Source organism: Acartia tonsa, chromosome 10 (assembly GCF_053477335.1).
Source record: "Acartia tonsa isolate MP-2025a chromosome 10, ASM5347733v1, whole genome shotgun sequence".
In the NCBI taxonomy this organism is placed as follows: Eukaryota; Metazoa; Arthropoda; class Copepoda; order Calanoida; family Acartiidae; genus Acartia; species Acartia tonsa.
This window is the reverse complement of record NC_137269.1, coordinates 34,350,764-34,374,292: the sequence shown is the minus strand read 5'-3', so window position 1 is coordinate 34,374,292 and position 23,529 is coordinate 34,350,764. Positions and strand designations below refer to the sequence as shown.

At 30.6% G+C, this 23,529-nt stretch overlaps 1 protein-coding gene across 1 annotated transcript in view; it reads right to left on the bottom strand.

Moving 5' to 3' along the window:
* LOC145329955 (protein amalgam-like) overlaps positions 1-23,529 on the bottom strand; it is a 108,698-nt gene that overhangs the window by 61,652 nt on the left and 23,517 nt on the right. The window lies entirely within an intron of this gene.

The window sequence follows — 23,529 nt, the reverse complement described above, 5'->3', positions numbered from 1 at the left end:
GTAATAACCAGTTTTGTTAGCACGTGCCTTTGGCTTCTCGGGGCTAACAAAACTAGTTTTAATTTTACAACTGTACATTTTTATATCGACAGAAAGCTGTTTATAATACGATGAGATAAATAACTATTAAACAAGTTTTATATCGGGATATAGCCATTTTAAGCTGACCTCAAAATCAATAATATCTAACCGAATAACGACCTTAACTGTCTCTGATGGACGTCCGTAGTGTCCGAGATCGATTATACTTGATTAGAAAAATTAAAATCTGTAAAAAACATACTTTAAATCTACTATAGCTTTGAAAAGATAGAGTATCGCTTTTTAAAAAAATATCAAAAAAACATATGCATTATATAGAGGGATAAAAATCAAAATAGAAAAATACCGAATAATGATGTTTCAAAACTGTTGCCATATTTTATTACAGTTAGGGAGTTGAATCCATTTTTATAGAAGCAGAAACATAATCTATGATTATGGTTTGGACCCTCTGAAACTGTAATCTACCCTTCCACTTTCCCCTCTCTTGGTGAAGATATCTTCAACGCCGATACGATTTTTGAAATGTAAGATTCCACTTTCAATAGAGGCGAAACTGAAATCATACATTCATGTTAACATATCAGCGTATTCATAAACATTGATTTCCTTATTTATATCGACATAACAGTAATGTATCATTCTACTTTCAATAGAGACAAAACTGTAATGATACATTTAAGATAACATATCATATATTTAAATCGACATAGTAGAAATGGTACATATTAGATAGTTTTTTTTTATATTTTTATTAGTTTGAAGTTTTTAAGAAAAAAAAGGACCTAAAAATAAAGGTTGTTAAAACTTAGCAATCAGGCCCATTTCCAGACCTTAGTCGTTCAATGACCCCCCCCCCCCACATATCATCTTGGCTCCTATAAGAGTTAGATGGCAAAAAAATTGTGCATGTTCCCTGTTAAATAATAAATTTCCGACTTTAAGTGAGATAAAGTCATTTTTCGCTTACTTCACCCTTTCATTTAACAACTTTATTTTTTAAGGTTAATTAAAAGGTTAAATGTAATTTCCTTATTTTTGAATCTAGAACAATTTTTTTCAGAAAATGTTTATCTTAAAGTAAATTTTTTATTAGAAATCTCAAAACATAAATTTTCTTATTCGTTGGCTTAACAACTTTAAGAACTTTTACTGAATTTTGATTGGTTGGTTTAACCACTACTATCTATAATACAAAGTAGAACGATGTCTGTCTGTCTGTCTGTCTGTCCGTCGGCGACAATCCGTCTGTCCCTTAAGATCTTGGTAACAACTGAACCGATTGGATTCTACTCTTCAGGGTATATACCTTTTGGTCCTGTTGTGGTTTTAAGCTATTTTCTTGGGGGGTGGGACAATCTCAACCCCCCAAAAAATGAAAATTCCCCCCCCCCAAAAAAAATTCTGGTGTTGCCCATAAATTATGAGCGCAGCACCAGAATTTTTTTGTTTATTAATATTTTTTTTTATTTTCTTTAAAAATTACCTCATCAGCCAAGCCCCTAGAGGCTAGGGGCGAAGCCGCTAGTACTTAATAACCTAACCATTCAAAATCCAATAAAAGTCCCCAAAGTTGTTAAGCCAGCTAATAAGAAAACGTTATCATAAAACTTTGGAGACTAGTATAATAAACAGTCCATTGTCCACCTCTCTCTCTGCTAGTTCCCAAAGTTTTATAATAACGTTTTCATTTTTGTTTGCTTAACATCTTTGGGGACTTTAACTGAATTTTAATTGGTTAGTTTATTTAGTATAGTGTCGAAACGTTTCAACCACTGATGGCAAATTACAGTAGGGGTATTTTTGGGAATGTACATCCACTTATCGTCTATTGTCTTATCCCTTTAGATCCCTGGTGGCGATAAACTTGAATTAAAGTACCTAGAGGTTTTGGACCAGCTAAGAAGGTAATTTCAGTCCAATGTTCCCTACATTAAGTTTTAAGTCTTAAGTATGTGTTATAACATATAACATAGGCCAAAGTTAAACTTTATCTGAGAGTGATAGGACATGATAGGACATGATAGGACATACCTTTTTACATAAAAATGAAATAGTTTGGCAAGGATAATTTATATTTCATTGTCCTTTACCATTATCCCAATCTATAAGGCCTTTGAATCTAATTTATTAAGCTATAGGAAATGTATTCAAATCTACTTTTACAGTTTTAAAGAATCCTCAGATAAGAATTACCTTTACATAAATTCAATCCACCTACCATGAAAGCCAAAATAGATAGGCAAAATTTCTGGATTCTATTTTGTACTTCAGTTTGAATTTTCATTGGTTTGAAATAAATGCACATTTAAAATAATCTTTGCCTAAGAAAAGATAAATATACCATGCGTGATTTTATTTTACTTTTTAGGCTAATTATTATTTCTGAGAGAAAAGTAAAAATAAGTATTTTTTTGTTGATTTTTTGGTATCAGTGCATATAAAAGGAAACGGCATTATCCTCTTAGGAATTTTTTTTATCAATTTTGAAAATTTGGGCACCTCCCCCCCCCTCCCGACAGAGTCTGAATTCAATCTAAGGCAAAGTCTTGGTGAACTATACTTTTCTTTAAACTTTCCTTCCTTGCCCTGTCCAGACATACAGAGGCAAGGGTAATAGTAGGGGGGATTGAGTGTGAAGGGAAAGAAAAAGGGGAGGCGGAAAAAGTTTAAATTTTGAGTGCTGTGGCCAGAGATGTTCGTTGTCGGGTGGGTACTCAAATTTTCAAAATTTCAAAAAACTATTTTAGGTTAGGTTAGGTTATAGGCTAGGGAGCCGAGCACTGCGGCCAGAGATGTTCGTTGTTGGGGGTACTAAAATTTTCAAAATATTAAAAAACTATTTTAGGTTAGGTTAGGTTATAGGCCAGGGAGCCAAGCGCTGCGGCAAGAGATGTTTGTTGTCAGGGGAACTTCTCAATTTTGAAAATATTTTTATGTCCTAAATAGGACTTGATTCATACTGTTGGAAGCATGGTCCGGGCATCACAGCAAATGTGTTGGTAAACTTCTCGGCGTAAGTGTCAGTAAACTTTACAGCGTAACTGTGCTTCATTAATATTTATATGTGCTATATGTGCCCTACTCTCTGCCTTTCTCATCCCTTGTCTCTGCCCTCTCACACTCCTTCAACGCGCTCCATCCACTTCAACCAACGAGAGTGTGACTCTCATTGGTTGGAGTTTTATATAAATAAGCCCGTTGCTTGTGGTGAAGAACTGTGATTCTGTTCATTGGTTGCCATGCTAGACTAATGAGGCTTATGTCTCCACTTACCCTACCTCCCACCCCTCCCTTCCTTCCTGTCAAACATAATAATATTTTGATAAAAAAATCCTAAGAGGAAATTACCAAAGAAACACCCAAATTTGCCTTTTTTTGGTATTTTCCTTGAAATATAAAGATATCCTAAAACTGATTGATTGGGCTTGTAAAGGAACCATTTGAGTATCGTTGGTCAAAAAAGGTCTGATTTGTGAGCATTTTTGACCAAGTTGTGGCCAAATAATAATGAAACATATAAAAAGGTAGCACACTTTAAATACTCAGTCATTTATAGTAAAAGTGGCTTATACAAGTTGAAATGAAGAAAAAGGAGGAGGAGTACTAATTAATCCCTTTCTTCCTGTAAGCAGTTTATGAAAAAAAAATGAAGATTTGACTGATATAAGCCAATTAAGCAAAGTTTTTCATTGATTACCTGTAAGTAATTTATCAAAAATAGCATAATTTGTTATATAAGCCAAATAAATAATAATTTTCATTGATTGCTTATATGTAAATAGCGGCTTCGCCCCTAGCCCCTAGGGACTTTTCCACAAGAGATAATAAAAAAATAAAGTACTACTGGTGCTGCTCATTGTCTAATGTGTTCCCAAGAAATTATTATTTTTTTTGGGAGGGGGGAATTTTCATTTTTTGGGGGGTTGAGATTGTCCCACCCCCCAAGAAAATAGCTTAAAACCACAACAGGACTAATAGGTATATACCCTGGAGAGTAGAATCCAATCGGTTCAGTGGTTACCTAGATCTTAAGAGACAGATGGACAGACAGATAGACATCGTTCTACCTTTATAAGTAATTTATCCAAAAAAAAGCATGATTTTGTTAATTAGCCAAATAAGCAGTAATCTTGATTGAATGCTTATAAATAAGTTATCAAAAAATAGCATGATTTGGTATATAGCAAGTCAAATAAGCAATAATTTTCATTGTTTGCTTCAAAGAAGAAAAAGTATAGGATAGAATCCATGTAGAAGATTTTGCATAGCTAGCTTGAAAAAAAATTTAAACTTTTGACAGACCCAAAAGTTCATCTAGCTTTTAGTAAAATTGCATGATTACATATATACATTATCCAAGTTACCAGCAATAAAGAAAAATTGCTGGCCAAATTGACTTAAACCTCAGCTTTATTACTGAATGAATTTCTGTATTCATGTTTATTAAAGAAAGCTTTAACTTTAAAGATGTACCATGAAAACCGTTTGGAAAAAAAACTATGTTAGAATAGGGGTCTTTAACTAAAAGACTTGCTTTTGCTCTGCTGTGGCAATGTTTACATGATTGAGATCTTTAGTGAATTTGTGGTACCAAACATTGAGGACAGGGAAATGAACTTCTGGGTGTCTGAAGAACTGAAACAATCAAATTGCTTTGTATTCAGACACTATCCAAAAAAATTTTACTTACTTAGATCAAATATAAATCAAAAGTTGCTGTTTGATTCAACCATATCTGGAACACGAACTGAAAGATGCTGTAGGTTGGGGCTTATTGCCATCAAACATACCAGCTTCAGGATAATTATCCCAGTTGAAGTTGTGTGAAAGTATAGTAGAACACACTTAGAAGAATCTATACCTCCATATATTAAGATTCATATTCCCACACTGTTATTGTTTTTAAGTGGAAAGCTTTACAGTAGTTTAAATATAGAAGAGATTTTTAAATAACAAAAAGTTACTTGTAGCAAAGGCAAATTAATACCCTTTAAGGAACCATGCAAGAAATAAACCGCTTTAACTGCTGAAAGACTGCCACAAGTAGACCAAATACAAAAAAATTGAAGCCTCCAGCTTCAAAAACAAAAAAGTTATAGACATTTCAAAATCATATTTTTAGTACAATGAAAATTTTGAAAGTTTTTCATTGCTAATAATAAAATTTTCATTATTAAAATACGTCGCCCAGAAAATTGTAAGCTTATTTTTGGCAGAAACTTAGGATGCCAGTAACTGATAAATAAAAACACCTTTCTTTATAGTCAAAATCATATAAAAAAAATTCAGTTTAATTTGCATTGTATTGAGAGTAATGTAGCCTGAGAATGCTAGCCTTTAGGATTTCTAGCCAATCAGAAGTCTGAGTCCACGCTAAGTCCGCTAAACAACCAATCAAAGCTGAGCATCTGTATTACTTACATTAGTTTCATTTTTTTCTGCTATGATTTTACGTTTTCAAACACAATTTAAACTTAATTTTTTAAAAGACATTTTGACTATAAAAGAGGGTGTTTTTAGTGTAAAAATGTTATCAGTTACTGGCAGTCTAAGTTTTTGAGAAAGATAAGCTATTAATTTTGTTTTTGAAGCTGGAGGCTTCAAATTTTTTTTATTGGGGTTACTTATGGCAGGCTTTCAGCAGTTAAAGAGAGGTATTTCTTGCAGGGTTCCTTTAATATTCCATTTATTAATGAATTTAATTCAAAAATTTTAATAGAAACAGATTAATTACAATTTTGTTCCTTAGCAGTTTATTAGAAATATATAGAAAATTATAGAAATATTTATCCTACAATCAAAAATCAGATAACCTGTAAAGTCATATATTAGCACAATTGAAACAGGATATCGATTTGGTCTAACTGGTCCTATAATCCATCAACTCAAAAGAGAAATTCTAGTAGATAAACACTTTTGTTTATTTTTAGTTATTTATGAATCATTCCAGTAATACAGCAAAGGAATTTTTCAACCATATGATTTCTAAAAAACTATCTTTGTCTTAAGAAATGCAAATTTTATCTCTTTCCTGTCAAACTTTTTACATATTTCTACCAATAACTTAGCCAGATTGTTCTTCTGCAGTTATTCTATTGGCTGATTTAGAGATGGTGTCTCTAAATTTTCTCTATTCTTAATAAGTAAAGAATTCTATACCTTAATGTTCAAGATCAAAAAGAAAACAAATAAAACACAAAGACAAGTTAACCCATTAGTGCCGAACCGGGTTTTAAAACCCAGTGCCAGAAAATGTAAAAAAAAACGGTTTTCGGCTTCATAATTGCATCATTCTCAGTATGAATCCCCCCTCTACTACCCTGGCTTTCATTTCCCCCTGGAGCAGGTAGTTTTGCTTACTTCCGTTTGCCGGTATAGATCAACAAAGTTTGAAAATCATGAAAATTCAAAATACCCCATCTAACTTTTTTGTTTTTATAGTAAAGTCGCTGATTTTTTTCGTTAAATCTAAAGTTTATTGACAAGTACATCTATTTGTGAATTCGTTTTATTTAAATTATTATTTTTTATATGATTTTTTTATCGTTTTTTTACGCCCTATATAGGCCTGGTTCGGCATTTCCATTTTGAGTCTGAAATTTTTATTACCCGGTTTCACTAATAGATCTTTTTTGACAACAACAAAACAGGGTTTTTTTACCCGAAATCGCCGGCTAAACACGAAATTTGAAATAAATCGCTTCGTATTATACTTGTAGCTCTTTAGATTACATGAGGTTGTGTAGTTTTCAATTACGGATCGTATCAAAGTTCTAAAAAGTGTTCATCTCACTTTTGGCGTTCAAAAATTACATTTTTCGATTTTTGGTCAAAATAACCGGGTTTATACAGGTCAACCGGGTTTTAAAACTGGGGGAAAGCACCAAAAACGGGTGTTAATGCCTGGTTGGTATTTATGGCCAAGCCGAACCGGGTTTTTTTGCAACTTTCCTGTGCACGCCACAAGAGCAAAACAAAAAAATACGAATTCCGTTTTGACCATTATAAAGCTTCCCTGAAACTTACAGCTCGATCGGCCCATAAAAGTGGCGCTCGGCACTAATGGGTTAACCAAAATCAAGTCAAATCACAACTGCTGCATTGATTTTACATTAATAAGATTTTATTTGCGTTACAAAAGTATCTAAAAGTATACTGAGCACAATTTACAGAAACACATCTTATCTTCCTGTATTCAAAGTAGAATTGCCTTCTATATTCGTTGAATTTGGTGTTTTCACCTCAAATCTTTGAAATTAAATATCTGCCAAGTAGGAGCAGCTAGGATTTCGTTCTCAATGGATTCTAAATGTCTCTTGGTCCTATTTGAACGCTGCATTGTCCATTTTGATGGTAAATTTTTTTATACTTTAAATGAGTAAGGCAGGATATGAACGTTTGGCGACCAACGAGTTGACCAACTTCTTGCTAACCAATTAGAATAGTAGACAGATCTGAAATGATTAATGCAAACAAATGTGCATTTGACTCTATCATAAACATGTAACTACCCAACCCAGGCCCACCATTTGAACTACAAAAATAACTCACAAGGCTGTTAATATATATTAAAGGAAAGAAAGGATTGTGTAGAAATGTTGTAAAAGTCTAGTAAAAAAGTTGATAAAAAGTTTGACAAAAAGTAAAATGGTAAAAATATAAAAAGATATGAGATTTCAAAATCAGTTAAGGAAAAAGTTTGGAAAAACTGTTTGGAGAAAAGTGCCCCCTACCCATTTAAAAACGGAGCTTCATGATGATAGGGGCGCAACCACTATAGTCTACAATATAAGGTAGCGAAGGATTTTAATTTAAAGCAAAATATTTAGGAAAAGCAAGTTAAAATTGCATGATGAGTTTCATAATTATTTATAAGTAACAGGGTATCCACTTGTATGGCGTAAATGTCAGTGTGTGTGCACTGAGGGATCTTACTAACCAAGTAAGGGTGAGGGGGGGCATAGACCAGTAAGGAGTTAATCCAGTAATTATTGACCTACTTTCATAAAATGACCTTTATCTCCATGTTCCTTTTGAATGACAGAAAAAAACATAGAAGCAAATTTGTTTGTTATAAAATTAATAAAAATTTTGTGACTTTAATTTTAAGGGTACTTTTAGGGTCTCAAAGTTGGACAAAATTTTTTTTTTTTTTGAAAATTTTTCAGTAGGTGTAAAAGATTGACCTACACAAAAATAGGTAAGACCTAGAACTAATCCGTGAAAACCTTTTTAACTAAGGACTGTCCATACTTTCCAAATCGGTTGAGAGCTTTAAGATAGAGTTAATATTTTTTTCAAAAATGACCATAGTTGGTGGCGGGGCATTTTCAGGTAATTTTGAAAAAAAATTAAAATTTGATTTTTAAGGTCAATTTTCAGGTTTTCCAAAATTCAATATGGGTTTTTTAAGAATTAGGCCAAAAAGTGAGTAGGACAGTGTTTTTTTTATGAAAAAATTTAAATTTTTTTTTAAAGAAAATTTTTGCAAAAAAAATTAAATTTCATGTCTTTAAAAAAATGATTTTTGACATAGAAGGGATAGTCCAATCCTTATGAAAATTTTTGTGGATAATCCCTCTAACCTAACCTAATTAAGATTAATTATGTTTGATTGGCTGTTTGGCCGTTTTTCATTGATTTTTTTAGGTTGAAAAAAACGTTATTGGTTTAGCCCCCCATGTGGGGTATTAATCGGTAACGACTTTGAGTCCAATAATATCAAACTTAAAGTCCTAGGATTACCTGATAGTCTTTTCCGTAAGCTGTCTAATGGTCTTGGTTTTATTAGAAAATATAAATATTTTCCCTTTTTTTTTCTTTAAAAAACTGAAAAAATTACCGGTTTAGCCTGCCCTCACCCTAATGCAAGAAAATTTAGCTCTTTCATTTTGTACAAAAAAAATTAAATATAAATTTTTGTTTAATTGTTTATAAGAAATGAATGAAAGTTTTTGTTTATTAGGCTTATATACCAAATCATGCCATTTGTTGATAAATTAATTTCAAGCAATCAACCAAAATTTTTGCTATTATCCAAATCATGGTAATTTTACAAAAAAATACTCATAATCAATCAATAAAAATTATTGCTTATTTTGCTCATATACCAAATCATGCTATATTATGATAAAATACTTATAAGTAATCAATTTGATTGAATGATTGATTAGCCATAGTTTTGTATGGCTTTGATCTGGAGTAGGCTGAGACACTTTTCCATAGAAATAGGACTATCAAGCTCCATGTTCAAGCACATTATGACTTGACTTGCTATCTCATGAGATCTACTCATTATTACCTTACCCTTGCCGAGTATGGCAGATGTCCCAAATTAAGTCACCATAATGAATGACCCTCTCCAAAGAGGAGCTTGGGTTAAGGGTAGTACTGATTTTAAGTAAGTGACTATTGGGTATCCAAACTTACTCAATAATCCCCTTCTTACACAACCAGGGGATGATGCATGATTAATGTTGCGAATGAGAAATTAGACTCAACATATGGAGAATTGAACTTGAACTCTCACCACTGTAGCTCAGTGTGCTACCACTAAGCATGACACCCCTACTAAGTAATCAATGAAAATTATTTGACTTATATATGTACAAAATCATACTTTAAAAAAAAAATTACTTATAAGCAATCAATGACAATTACTGCTTATTTGGCTTATATACCAAATCATGCCTTTTTATGTTAAATTTGGTATAAGCAATTGATGATAATTTTTGCTTATTTGGATTTTATCAGCCAAATCTTCAATTTTCGTCATAAACTGCTTACAGGAAGGAAAGGATTAATTATTACTCCTCCTTCTTTTTCTTCACTTTAACTGATACAAGCAACTTTTACTATAAATGTCTAAGGATTTATTTACTCCATCCACTTTTAACTCACAAAGCAGACCAAATTGTTTAGTAATTGATCAGTAATTTACCACAAAAATTCACAATTAAATAAGCAATTAACCTCTTAGTGCTTACTTACACAGTGAGAGATTACTAGGGAAATATTAAGATGAAATAAATTGAACAAAAAATTTACAAATATATACAATTGAATTAATTAATAAACGACTTTCTTAAAATAATTTTGAATACTCATTTGATACCCTTTTTAAAGTATTTTTTTTAAATAAACAAAATATCTTTTATATACGCTCTTTGTATGTTTTATTTATTTAGTTAAGAATATACAACAATGTTTAAATCATATATAAAATCTATGCTTTTTTCACAATTGACATAATTTTAAAATAGTATGGTACATTTCTATTATGTCGATGTTAAAAAAGTAATGGAAGATTACAGAAACATAGATATTAAAAATGTAAACCATGATTCCAGTTTCGCCTCTATTGAAAGTGGAATCTTACATTTCAAAAATCGTATCGGCGTTGAAGATATCTTCACCAAGAGAGGCAAAAGTGGAATCTTACATTTCAAAAATCGTATCGGTGTTGAAGATATCTTCACCAAGAGAGGGGAAAGTGGAAGGGTAGATTATAGTTTTAGAGGGTCCAAACCATAATCATAGATTATGTTTCTGCTTCTATAAAAATGGATTCAACTCCCTAACTGTATTACTTTCTACAATATGTTTGAATATGAATAATGACGCATATTGTTGTTGTATAAAAAATATTATTTATCATAAGTTTCATGTCCAGACAGCTATAGTGAGTGTAAAAAATAGGTGTTGATTGTTGTGGCAAATAAGTTTTTATTCTTCTTTTTAATGTTGTATCATTATGATAAAATTACTGGGTATTGTACAGCTCGGTGTATACATAACCATAAACTGTAATATGTATACCTACAATGGATGTAGAATATACGTGGATATTAAGACAGCAGGAAAATTGTTGTCAATATAGCTTGATATGGAACTTGTTTACTGATCAGTACGTTCATTTAGTAGTAAGGAAGGGGATTGGGTAAAGAAAAGGGGGAAATCGTTATTTTAGCCTGCTGACAGTTTCACTTTATTAGAGAACATACAAATCTGGTGTAAGATCCAAGTAATATTATATCCATTATACCAACTTTTCACAGTCAGGGTCTTTTATTTAACAAGGATGACAACATTTGTAGCACTAAATTGGAAACATGGCAATTTTATCTTTTATTTGTTAACAACTTGAAACAAAAAACAATTTCTAAAATCTTAATGTCCCTAAGTATAATTAGATAAAAACCGACGGAAAGTATGAGAAGTAGAGTATATGCCTGTTGGTCAGCAGAATCTTTACAAAACAAGGATGACAACATCCATAAAAGCGAAGCACTGAAACGGTAGGACAAACGGACATTAACACTTGTATAGTGTCCAAACTGAATAATCAGAATATAAAGGTATAAGAGTCAAAGCAAAATTGTAAGTAAATTTGTTGAAAAACTGAGTGATACAGGATAATGTTTATGGACATACTTACATTTTTAGGACTCGATTATAGGGTTGCTTCGCTTATAATATTCTTCTTTGTTGTCCCAGGAATCAATATACCAAAAATCAGATCAAACGGATACTTAGATCCATAAAAAGTAGAAAAATCAACATGTTTAAAATGGACGCACGGACATTCTGGTAATGATTATAGAGTTTCTAAATCGTACCTAACTACTACAGGAATCATCATGCAAAGTTTAAAATCGATAGGACAATTCTGACATTCCTAAATTAACGAATAAAAGCTATCTATCTCGGACAACGGACCGTCCCTAATTATAGAAAAGCTTCGCTTTTAAAAACAGCTAAAAAACATTGCAGTCAAGTCCAGGGTGGGACTTACAGACATACCCATAGAAAGTAAGTTTTGAAGTAGTCTCGAGTAAAAAATAAGCTATTTAGGGACAAGCACTAAAACTAATGACTTAAACAAGGGAGGGAGAGCACATTGGACTGTAAATTACATTATTACTTGGTACCCAAAGTTTTATATATATGGATATAGCTTTAAAAAGTTGGGACCTTTGTTAAATCATTATTGGTTGGTACACAATAGCAGTGTCAATTTATCAACCATGTTTTATCCCTTAAAGTTCCTGACTAAAATTTCACCAACTAAGCACACATTTTGTGTTTTGGAGGAAAAGGAAAGTTTTAGATTTGCAGTTGATATTATGTTGAGTCTACCATTTTTAGTAGCGAAGCTACTCTATAATACCATATGTCCGTCTGTCTGAAACGTTTTGAGGGAAACGTGATTTTCTCCAATAATAGATAAAAGACTGAAACTTCTTGTCAACATTCCCATTAATATGGAGCATAATTAGGTACAAAACATCCATGACGGCCGGAAGGCATTTTGACAGGTTTTTAGCTACTTTTATATTTTTCACATACTTCCCCATATCTTTGATTTATTTTGATATAAAATTTTTTTTGGATTACAGTAAAAAATTTAATTTCGGTTGTTCTGAGGTATTTTTGTTTTTTAAGATTACAGGACAGGTGATTTTTTTTCATTTTTTTTCCATATGTGAGAAAATTTTCGTGATTTTTTCTTCAACATTCCTGAATCATATTTGAAATTATATAAAATCATAATAATATGACAAAAAAGTCGTATAATTGATGTATTACAATTTCAAATAAAGATCAACATCTATTAAATAAACCTACGAACTTGCTACGTTTATATTATAAGGAACCATCATTCCAAATTTAAATTTGATAGACAAATTATATCAAGCCTAATTTTTATGGTTTATAGCTATTTGTTACAGACGTACAGACATACTCTAATAATAAGCTTCACTTTTAAAAATAAAGTTTTCTTTAAAATGACTCTTGATAAAGTTGAATGTATTATAGTCGGACAGAATGATGAATGATTTGTTATAAAACCCTAATTACAAAGTAGCAGCGCTACTTAAAAAGTAAAATATGTGCATGTCATGTAAATTTTTAACATAAAAAGGCTGAAATAAAATGTGAAATCTAATTTTCTTTTCTTTTTGAACAACTATTTCAGAATAGAATATGAAGTTTCTTTTGTAAAAAATAAAAGAATTTTACTTTAGATAAAATTATTATTTTATTGAAATTGTACTATATGTCATTAAATAAATATTTTTAACAAATAAGCAAATTAACAATTTAGATTTAAGATGAGAATTAATTTTTATTCAAAAGGAAAACACAATTTTCTACCAAACAAAAATATTCAAATCTTTTATAAATTGATTGTTTTCACACCTAATAAATCAATAAAAATAAATTGTGATATTTATTGACAGATTCTGTGAGAGCTTTAGAGAAAGATTAATGGACCTTTAACACAACCCACCTATTTTTAGAAAATAGAAATCAATTCTTTTGAATAACAAAGTCAATATTTTTAAAAGCGAATCTTTTCTATACTTAGGGTTGGTCCGTCTGTCCATAAGTTTGTCTGTAAGAAAACAAAGTACAATATTATAAAAGAAGCATCTCTATAATAAAGTCCTAAAAGAGTACCTTAAGTGTGTTCGTAAACAGTATCTTGTACTTATGCAGTTTTGCAACAAATTTACTTTCAATTATGTTTCAACTGTTATAAATCTATATTCTGATTATTCAGTATTGACACTCTACAAGTGTTAATATTCGTTTGTACTACCGTTTCAGAGCTTCGTTTTTATGGATGTTGTCATCCTTTTTTTATTTGAATTTCATTTATCATGAATTATTTTTAAAAAATATATAAATATATTGATATAATTTAACTTTAATTCCTTAACTTTTGTCAACTAAAAAAATAACAATTTGTTGACGCAATAACATTAATTTAACTTTTGTAACTTGTTTAAAATTAACTTTTCTTGTTTATAAGATGTTATTAGATTAGATGATTTCATTTTAACAAACTTTTCTATTCAAACTCTGTAGAAAAGTTTAAACAATAACAAATTACAAGTGGCAATACATATATTTTCTCTACCCTTTTTTATTTAAAAAAAACATTTAATCCTTTTTCCGTTGGGGCATTCATCACCACCCTCTCAATTTGTATATTATATAATATATATCCAATACAATAAAAAATGTATTTCAGCTTTTATTCCAGCTATAGGGCTAATTAACCCCCCCCCCCCAATAAAAAATAGCAGAAACCCTACAACTAATATTGTTTGGCTGAGAATAGATTGGTTATCTCTAAACCTTATGTAACAAAACCTATAATGTTTCAACTCATGTATATTTTCACAGTTTTCAAGAAAGTTGGGCAGTTATATAATACCAGATGCGGGAATATTTGACTTAGCAAGTCCTCTAGGCATAGCAGCTCTTTTGTTTTGATCAGAACTGTTTACAGAATATTGATTACCTCCATCAAAACTTGTGTGGACCCCAAAACTTGTGAAAGTCAGCGGGGATATTTATGAATATATATATATATATATTATACAAAGGATTTAATAAAAGTTTTAAAAGGCTTCTATTTATATTTTAAATTGATATTGATGTTGCCAAGCTAAGATTAACATTGTAGAGAATAAACAATACATTTATGAAGCTAGTTCGTGTAAAGGAAATATCCTAAATGTTTTAACCAATTTCATAATTAGTGTTCCTAACCCCTGCAGCTTTCATAACCCCTCCTTAACCTAACTTAAATTAAGCATAAATAAACGTTTCTTTATCGCAATAAATTTATAAACAGCTTCACGCGGATATTAAAATGAAAAGATTTATAAAACCAGTTTTGTTATACCCAAAAGGCCTGAGGTACGGGCCAACAAAACTGGTATAAATCTTATGATTTTTATTTTAATATTTGTGGAAAATTATCTGTAATACGATGCTATGGCTGAGAATCGGTTTTAATCCAGCGGATATAAATCGGTTTCGAAGAACATTTTTATTCTACTTTTTACTAGAAATGATGTAAAACTTTCTTTTAAAATATATTAATTCTTTTATCACACCACCAATTTTCTTATTCTTTTGGCGTTGCTACAAAAGACCAACAAATATATATTGTGATATAAACATCAAATAAAGGTCATGGCCGCAGCGCTCGGCCCCCTAGCCTATAACCTAACCTAACTTAACATAAAAATTGTAAAAACAATATCAAAAATTATAAAAACAGTAATAAAAATTGTAAACATCTACCAACCACTTTTTGTAAAATCCACGAAATTCTAAACCACCTATGTATTAACAGTTGAGGATATTTTTCTTAAATAAATGTCCTGGGGCTAACATAGGTTAGGTTAGGTTATGTTATAGGCTAGAGGGCCGAGCGCCCGAGGCTAGGCAGGTCAGGTACACCATTTGCAGCTATAGACCTTCCAGTTCTACGATTTTTTGTAGGCGTTGGCCTTTTGTAGTGTTGGTCTTTTGTAGGCGTTGGTCTTTTGTAGAGTTGATCTTTTGTAGCAACGCCATTCTTTTTGCATGACGTTTTTTGTTATTTTTAGTACACATTATATTGCCTAATTAGCCAAAAAATGTTTTTAAGTACAAAATAAGATTATCTTTGTTAGCAAAACATGTTAAAATTAATAAGACAATGTTATAATCTGATGAAAGAAGTGGGATGTCTCTTGGTCTGTACTGAAAGATCTCTATAACCGCTTCTTCAATAGGGTAACCGTACCGTTTTCCATAGGTCCCGTGGGAGTTTAAATTTTCTTCACCTCCCCTTGTTAAATCAAAATACTCCTGAAATTAGCTTGTTCCCCAAAAAGTATCTTAACTTTATATTTATAATACAATTTGATGAAGGGGGCCGACCTGACACCATCCCTCAAAAAGTCACTCTCACCCATGCCCTAACATTAAAAAACTGTACTGGGTAGCATATAAAAAGTTGTAAATATTCGTTGCCTAATTTGTTTACCTAAAACTTGTAATACACTTATATAAACTTTATTCTATACTATCCCAGACAGAAGCGTACAGAAGGGGGTGGAAACAACCTCCTACACCCCTCTACACTCACTCGTTTACACTCCCCTGTTACACAACCGTGAAACAGCCTATGGGAGTGTCAAAGTAAAAATTTTATACCCCCCTTTAATTTAAATGGGCTGTGGAGAATGTTTGCGCGCTTCGCTTTCTTTTTGGCTTTTTGCTTTAATTATGTTTAAAATGTCGGTGGATGGTCACCATGTTGTACTTTTAACTCTCCTGAGACTGAAATAACACTCTTCTGGTTGTCTTTAATTCAACCACTACATCCCACTTTTTTTTAGTTTAGAGGGGAGGGGGGGGGGTCAAAATTCCAGAGTGCGTATCGCGCACCACCTTGGCCAAACCCGGTGCACGCCACTGATCCCAGATCAAGAAACATATCAATATCCCATAAAAAACATATTGTCAAATATCCACACTTTGGTTTAGGCTTTTTCTGGCCAAATAAAAGAAAAAAATGATTTCAAAAATTCCACTTATTTTTTTATTTTCTGACCCCCTCCTGAACCTTACAATATCCTATCTTGGACCAGAGGCGTCCAAAATTTTTTATTTTGAGGGGGTAAAATGTGAGTTTTCAAAGGTTCTAGGGGGGAGGGGGGGTAATCTAATGTATAATTTTAATTTTGAGGTGGTAAAATGATGGGATCAAGGTTTGAGAGGGGTAAACAGTGAAACACCCCAATAATCCAACCTTTGGACATCTATGCCCTGGACAAATGCTAACAATATACAATTACCTAATGTGGCTGTTCAGACAGGGACATTAAGAGATAAGACAATGGACAATAATTACATTTATACTCTTACAAACTAGATGTGTAGAAAAATTTTTTTGGAGACACTGCTAGTTTAATCAAGGTTAAGTATAAGCCAGCGAATGTAAAATGGTGTCTTTAGAACAAATGGAACCCAAATAATTTCATTTATAATATCCCCTTCCTCCCTGGTTTCAGTTTACTCTTTATGAAGCTTTAACAAATATTGAAAAATGAAGGAAAAATAATTGTAATTTGATCAAAAAAGCTTTAAGTTACACTTTTAATTTTTTTTAGATTTATGCATAAATTAATTTTCAGATACAATTTAATACAGTGGACAGTTGCTAATATTGTTATCAAAACCCAATCTCTCATTCGTTGGCTTAAAATATTTTAATGAGTAAATCAAACATTAATTTTCTCCCTTCATACCCACTTCTCATCGGTTTCATCCCAAAACCATGTTAAACCGTAATTTCAAAGAGTTATTTTAACAGGGGGTAAAAAGAGGACCCAAAATACATAGCAAGGGAAAGTTCTGAAAAATGGCCGTTGTTTGTTAAACTTTTTTTCTTTTGCGTCACGATCCTAGGACAAACCCAGAATACACCAACAACACAAGAACAATATTGTCATAAACTTTATACTTCTAAGATTTCCTAATATTATAGTTTTAATTTATTATATGTCTGACAGACTATTAGAAGCGATACTACTCTACAATATACTTAGCCTGTCCGTCCGGCCGAAATACTATTGAAGAAGTGTGATTTTCTCTGCTGCTAATGGCTGCTGATTTTAGTTTATCATAAATGTACTATATAACAATAAGAATATAGTATACAACTTGCTTGATCCGTCAAAATGTTGGTTCCTTAATAAAAGTAATAAATATGCATGTAATTTAAACTTAAAAATTGATATTCTGCTTATAAAGTTTTGATAATCTTTAAGACCATCACTGTTTTATTTTTGAAAAAGTACAATTGAAAGCCAAAGAATATTATTTTAAGTTACTAGTTATACAGCATGACCCTCGAAAAAGTATTTTTAAGCATCTGCAGCCTATATTTCTCAATAAAATATTAAAAGATTCATATGTACTTGTTCTCTATAATTTTCTACATCAAAGGATATCAAAATATTTTTTTTTACATCAATTAACAGCCGAGATTTTAAAGCCAAAGTTTGGAAAAAGTGCTTGAGAAACTGGATATTGCTAAATATTTCTTAGTTTTTATTAGTATATTACTTTTTATCAACCAGTTAAAAAACAAATAAGAAAGAAGAGCAAGTTTACAATTGATACATTTTTTATTGCATTAAAAAACGTTACTTTTACATATAAAAAACTACTTTTCAAATTTTACTGAATACATTTTTCTTATAACCATTTTCCCTCAAATCTTATAATATCTCCCACTTATTAATATGACCTTAAATAAACCCCTCCCCAATTTATGCTCATTACCGGAAGATTAGCGCAACCTTTACCAATAAATTCACGCCCACTCATCAAATTTTTCTAAGACACATAAAAATCATTTAAATTGTTAAATGTTTAATAAAAGTTTGTAGCTGTAACTTTTTGGTTTTTTAACTTATTTTGATAAAATAAAAAGTGTTTGATTTCTGTTTATGTAAACTTTCAATTTGCTACTATTTTTTATAGGATTTCTTTCTGTAAGGGTGTTTTTGCAATTTACACTAATCTAAAAATGCCTTTTAGAGCAAGTGAAAAAAGTGCTTTCAGCATGAAATAAATTTCTTGTAAACATCTTTATATAAGTTTTATAAAAAGTATTGAAATTATGAGGAAAACACGTCATTTCACTTTAAAAAAAACATTTTTCTTGAAAAGTTACTTTTTCCTCAGACACTTTTTCAAAATTTTGGCTCTAAAAATCTCAGCTGTTAATTGATGTAAAAAAAATATTTTTATATCTACTTATGTGGAAATCTACAGAGAACAAGGACATATACATTTTTTGATAATTCATTGAGAAATATGGGCTGCAGATGCTTAAAAATACTTTTTCGAGGGTCATGCTGTATATAAAGAGTAAGTTTACTAAGTATGTGTTTAAAATCCCCTGCTGACAGCTAAAATGACAAATTTTGCCAACAAACTATAAAGTGTTTACCAGAAACAACAAGTTTATTTTAAATGTTCAATCAATTTAGAACATTGTATGAGGATCTCTGTAACGATAAGGCATTAATTAGAAAGAGTGCAATTTTTAAACGTGTAAAGGTAAGAAATTGATTTGAAACATTTTTATTCTCTTATTTTATTTTTTAATTTGTTCTATCTATTCAAAACCTTGTATGAGGAGAGGATCTCTGTAGTGATAAGGTATTATTAATAAGAGTGGTAACTTTTAAATTAAGATTAAGAGGTAAGAAAATTAATTTGAAACATTTGTATTTTTTTATGTTAAGATTCATCATGATGTTCTATGCGTAGCAACTCTATAATTACATCGAAAGTATGTTTTTATGAACATACAATCTTAGACAATCTTACATAATTTACCCTGTGCTGACTTTCAATTGGTTAAACGAATGGCGTCGGGAAAAGTAAAACAGCAGAACAGTCGCTACAAAAGATCAGAAAGCAATTTGATAGCAGACGAAAAGGTCCTTAACAGGGGGATCCAGGTAGTTGTCTGGTTATACATCTATAATATAAATTGAACAACTGGCTTTTGTTAGAAATTACCTACACAGTGTAAACACTTACGCCCCTACAATGTTTACTATTTTGTTCAAAAATAAAACATATTTCATAATTTATTTAAATTGTTTGTGAACTTTACTTTAAAAATAGTAAATTTATTTTGAACTTAAAAACAACAAGTATGACATCATTATTCATTATAAGCGGAGCTTATATACAAACATTAAACTTAAATGAAGTAAAAGGACTTTATTTGAGAATGTTTATATAATGATAATGTAAGTTTTACTCTACTACTTGTATTTTGTTAATTTGTGTTGCTGCTCAAGGTACTTGTTGATGTTGTCATCCTTGTTTTCTTCAAGTACATCTACGTTACACTAAAGAGTCAATAACATTTTGCTAGACATTTAATGACGCTATAAAATTCAATGTTTAATGCTTCTATTCCTTACAGACGATGCATTTAGACGATATCCATTTACAGGGGTATCGACTTATTTGTAGTGGCGAAGCGTCTCTATAATTTACCTTGTCTGTCCGTCCATCCGTAACGCTATGGGGAAAATATATTTTTCTCTACAGCTATTTAAGAAAGACGGCGGATTTTTTTTGTAAAGATTCCCAATACCAACAACCAACTACTTTGTAATTTACTTTGTCCGTAAGTCACGATAAAAAATGTAAATACTCAAATATAAAGTTCTTTTTTTTTTGCAAGATATTTCTATTCTTGATTAAACAAATGTTATTTAAAAGTCCTTGTCCGTAAAAACATATTCACCTTGTAAATTGTACCATATTGTCACAGAAATAAAATTTTAACATGCCATAAAATATCTATAAGGCTTTATTTTTATAACTGTTTTTACAAAATACAATTGAAGAGAGTTATTCTGTAAAAATTCGTATTTAAAGACAGTTGAACTTTAACAAAACGTTTGATTGCATGATTAGATAAATTTTTACTCAACATTATGGATCATAATTGGTACATGTATACAGGTATTGGAACATGGATGATAAATTTTATATATACCGTACAATTTTCTCTGATATAGTTTAAAATTATTACAATACAATAGTACAACCAAATTATTAATTAACATTAGTCTCCAAAGATTTTAGGTCAACTAATTTGAAACATTGGGGGTAGCAATTACACTTGTTCTTTTTATCTCTGTAATAATATCAAATCGTGACTAGTTTTATAAGGAATGATTAAATAATTTTCTTTCTTTTATTCTTACTTAACAATTACTACCAAAATACTGCTTTCTTACCTGTTGAAAAAAAATAATTAGTTTTCAAAACCTTATATTTCTATTAATAGTAACCTTCAAAGTCCTATTAATGTCTTTATTGTGAGACTTCTTTATTAACTATCTATCTATTTAATACATCTAATGTCTAGTCATATCTGATTTAGTCATTTTGGTTAAACTTGGTTGCGGTTGTAAGACCAGAATTCTGTAAATTATCTTTATGTACATTGTACATACAATGGAGTTCATTTTGGATGGATAAATCATTATTTGATAGTCCTAAGTACTTAAGGGCTTCCCCTTTTTATTTTAGATGCTTCTCTTTCACAATAAATTTGCATTTTCTGTTAATGAGGAGGTTTTATAAGAAGTTTGTTTCACCTAAGTTTAGGTCCTGTCGTTCAATTTTATGTTTTTATCTTTAAATGATAAAAATTATAAACATTTTCTTACTAAAGAGCAAATATTGTTCTTTTTGTGTTATATAAAATTAATTATATTTTTTAGATTTAAAAGCTTCGTTTTTTAAAGCAAAGATTACAGCTTTCCCTATATATTAAATCCATTATGAATGCATATAAATCAACATTCCTTGGCAAACCAGGAGCCTAACTTTGTTTAACCAATATAAGCTATATACAATATTAAACATATATTAGATACATTTGACTTAAACAATCAGTACGTTTAAAATACTATACAAAAACTTACTGGGGAGACAAACGCACTTGTGCGGCAAATATATTAGAGAACAGGCATACTAGAAGACAAACGTACTAGGGAGAGCATCCCTTAAGTAAAACGCTATAAGTATCTTGAGTTAAAATGGGCATGCTTATTGTATTTTACAATTTTAAGATGTTATTTTTCGGGATATTTTACAAGATTTAATAAGATAAACAGTTACTTTACATACATTAATAAATCTACATTAGTTTTTTTATTAAAAATTAATTTTGAAACGAGGAGAAAAATCTTCTAGCGTTAAAAGCAAAAACTAGAGCATTTTACATAAAAAACTGTCTTCAACAAAAAAATTCTAATATTATAAATATATCCTGCAACTATTGTTCTCAATTAAATTTTCGGCATATTTTATATTAAGAGTATCGCGATCGAAGCCCCATGATTGCTAAATTCAATGCAATTCTTGTTTTATCATGCATAACTGTCAAAAAACTTAACACTCAGAAGTACTGACAAAATTCTTCATTCCAATTTCAATTTATCTTCTTTAGTTATTATTGCTTACCTAAAATAGTTACAAAAATAAATCAAAAGTAATAGTAAAACAAGAATCACAATATCCATAACTAAAAAACGTTAAAAAAGCCAATCGGTCACAATTTAAACCAATTTATGTACTTAAATCTTGAAGATATACCCCATAATGATTTTAGTTTTTGATAGAGCATGTAATGACCTTCTATAGACACTATAACCAGATTTGGCATCAAAAAGACAGACCCGTTAAACATTAAGACATGACGGCTTTATCTAATTTTGATTCTTGATGTTCGTCAGGTCTTCTTTTGGTCAGGTCAAGAGTGGCAACATCCATAATTATGGCATCTTGCATAAAGCAAGTAATATAGAAAAAACAGAAGGAAATAGTCATAAATTGAATGAAATGAGTCAAAGGAATCTTCACTAATTTTTTTTTATGAGAAAATCTAACTTTTCACTCATAAGAGATTTCTCAATCCGAGCATATTGGACAGGCGGACAGACAAAATTTTAACAATTTTAAAGTAGCTTCGCTAATAAAAAAAGTCTAAGTCAGGCTATAAACATATATTTGCGTAAAAGGTTTTGGAATCTGAGTTTGAATGTGTGTGTGTGTATGTGTGTGAGTGTGTGTGTATACGCGTGTGCAAAGGTTTTATTAGAAATGGGAATCATTTATATTTTTGGCTGTCCACTTTCTAAATACATTCGGGAGAAAATCCCTAATTTTTCATTTTGACCATTACCCCACCCCCCTTCCCTCTATTTAATTCCATATAAGCTAGCAACTACACACCTTGTCTGTCTGTCTGTGTATTTAATACCAATACGATGCCTTTAAAATTACCATTTGTAAAATTATATTGTATAATTAATCTAAAACCTATATAATCTTACTATTAATTCTTCTTATATATTGATTAAAAAATGAAATGAATATTATAAATGTATTTTAGGTAAATCTATGTTGATTATTTCCTTATATACTTAGGAATGGGCAAAAAGTATTTTATTCTAATACATAAATTTGTAAAGGATTTAGTGAATGAGGGAGATTTGTAAAAACATTGAGAGGAAATTAATAAATCTTGCAGCTAGCTACATTCTATAACCATTATGTGAAACAGGGACACTTATGTACAATAGTTGGGAGTTAGTTTAAAATTAATAAATCTTGCAGCTAGAGAAAGGGAGAGAGAGAGAGAGAGAGGGAGAGAGAGAAAGAGAAAGAGAGAGAGAGAAAGAGAGAATGTATGTAAAGCAAATTAATCCTCAAAGTTAGATTGTTCAGATTCAAATTATTGGTAAAAATTTTCAGAATTGATAAAAGTCACCAATCGAATAAGATGATGTGATTATAAAACTTTAAGATCAAAGTATAAATACAGTGTGTTTTTTTTATGAGAACTTTTTTGAATGCAATTTTACCCCACTTATATTTATCAGAATTTAATGATTAATGGCTTATTTTCTTCGTTTTTTAATGCAATTAATAGAACAACAAAAAAATATTTCAGTTTTTATTTTAAAAGTACAGTAAAATCTAAAATTCAAAACTTAGGTGTCAACATTGAAAAATGGTTTTAGCGTATTTTTCTCATGCCTAAATCTTAGCAAGAAAAAAATTGGATTTTCTGTAGTC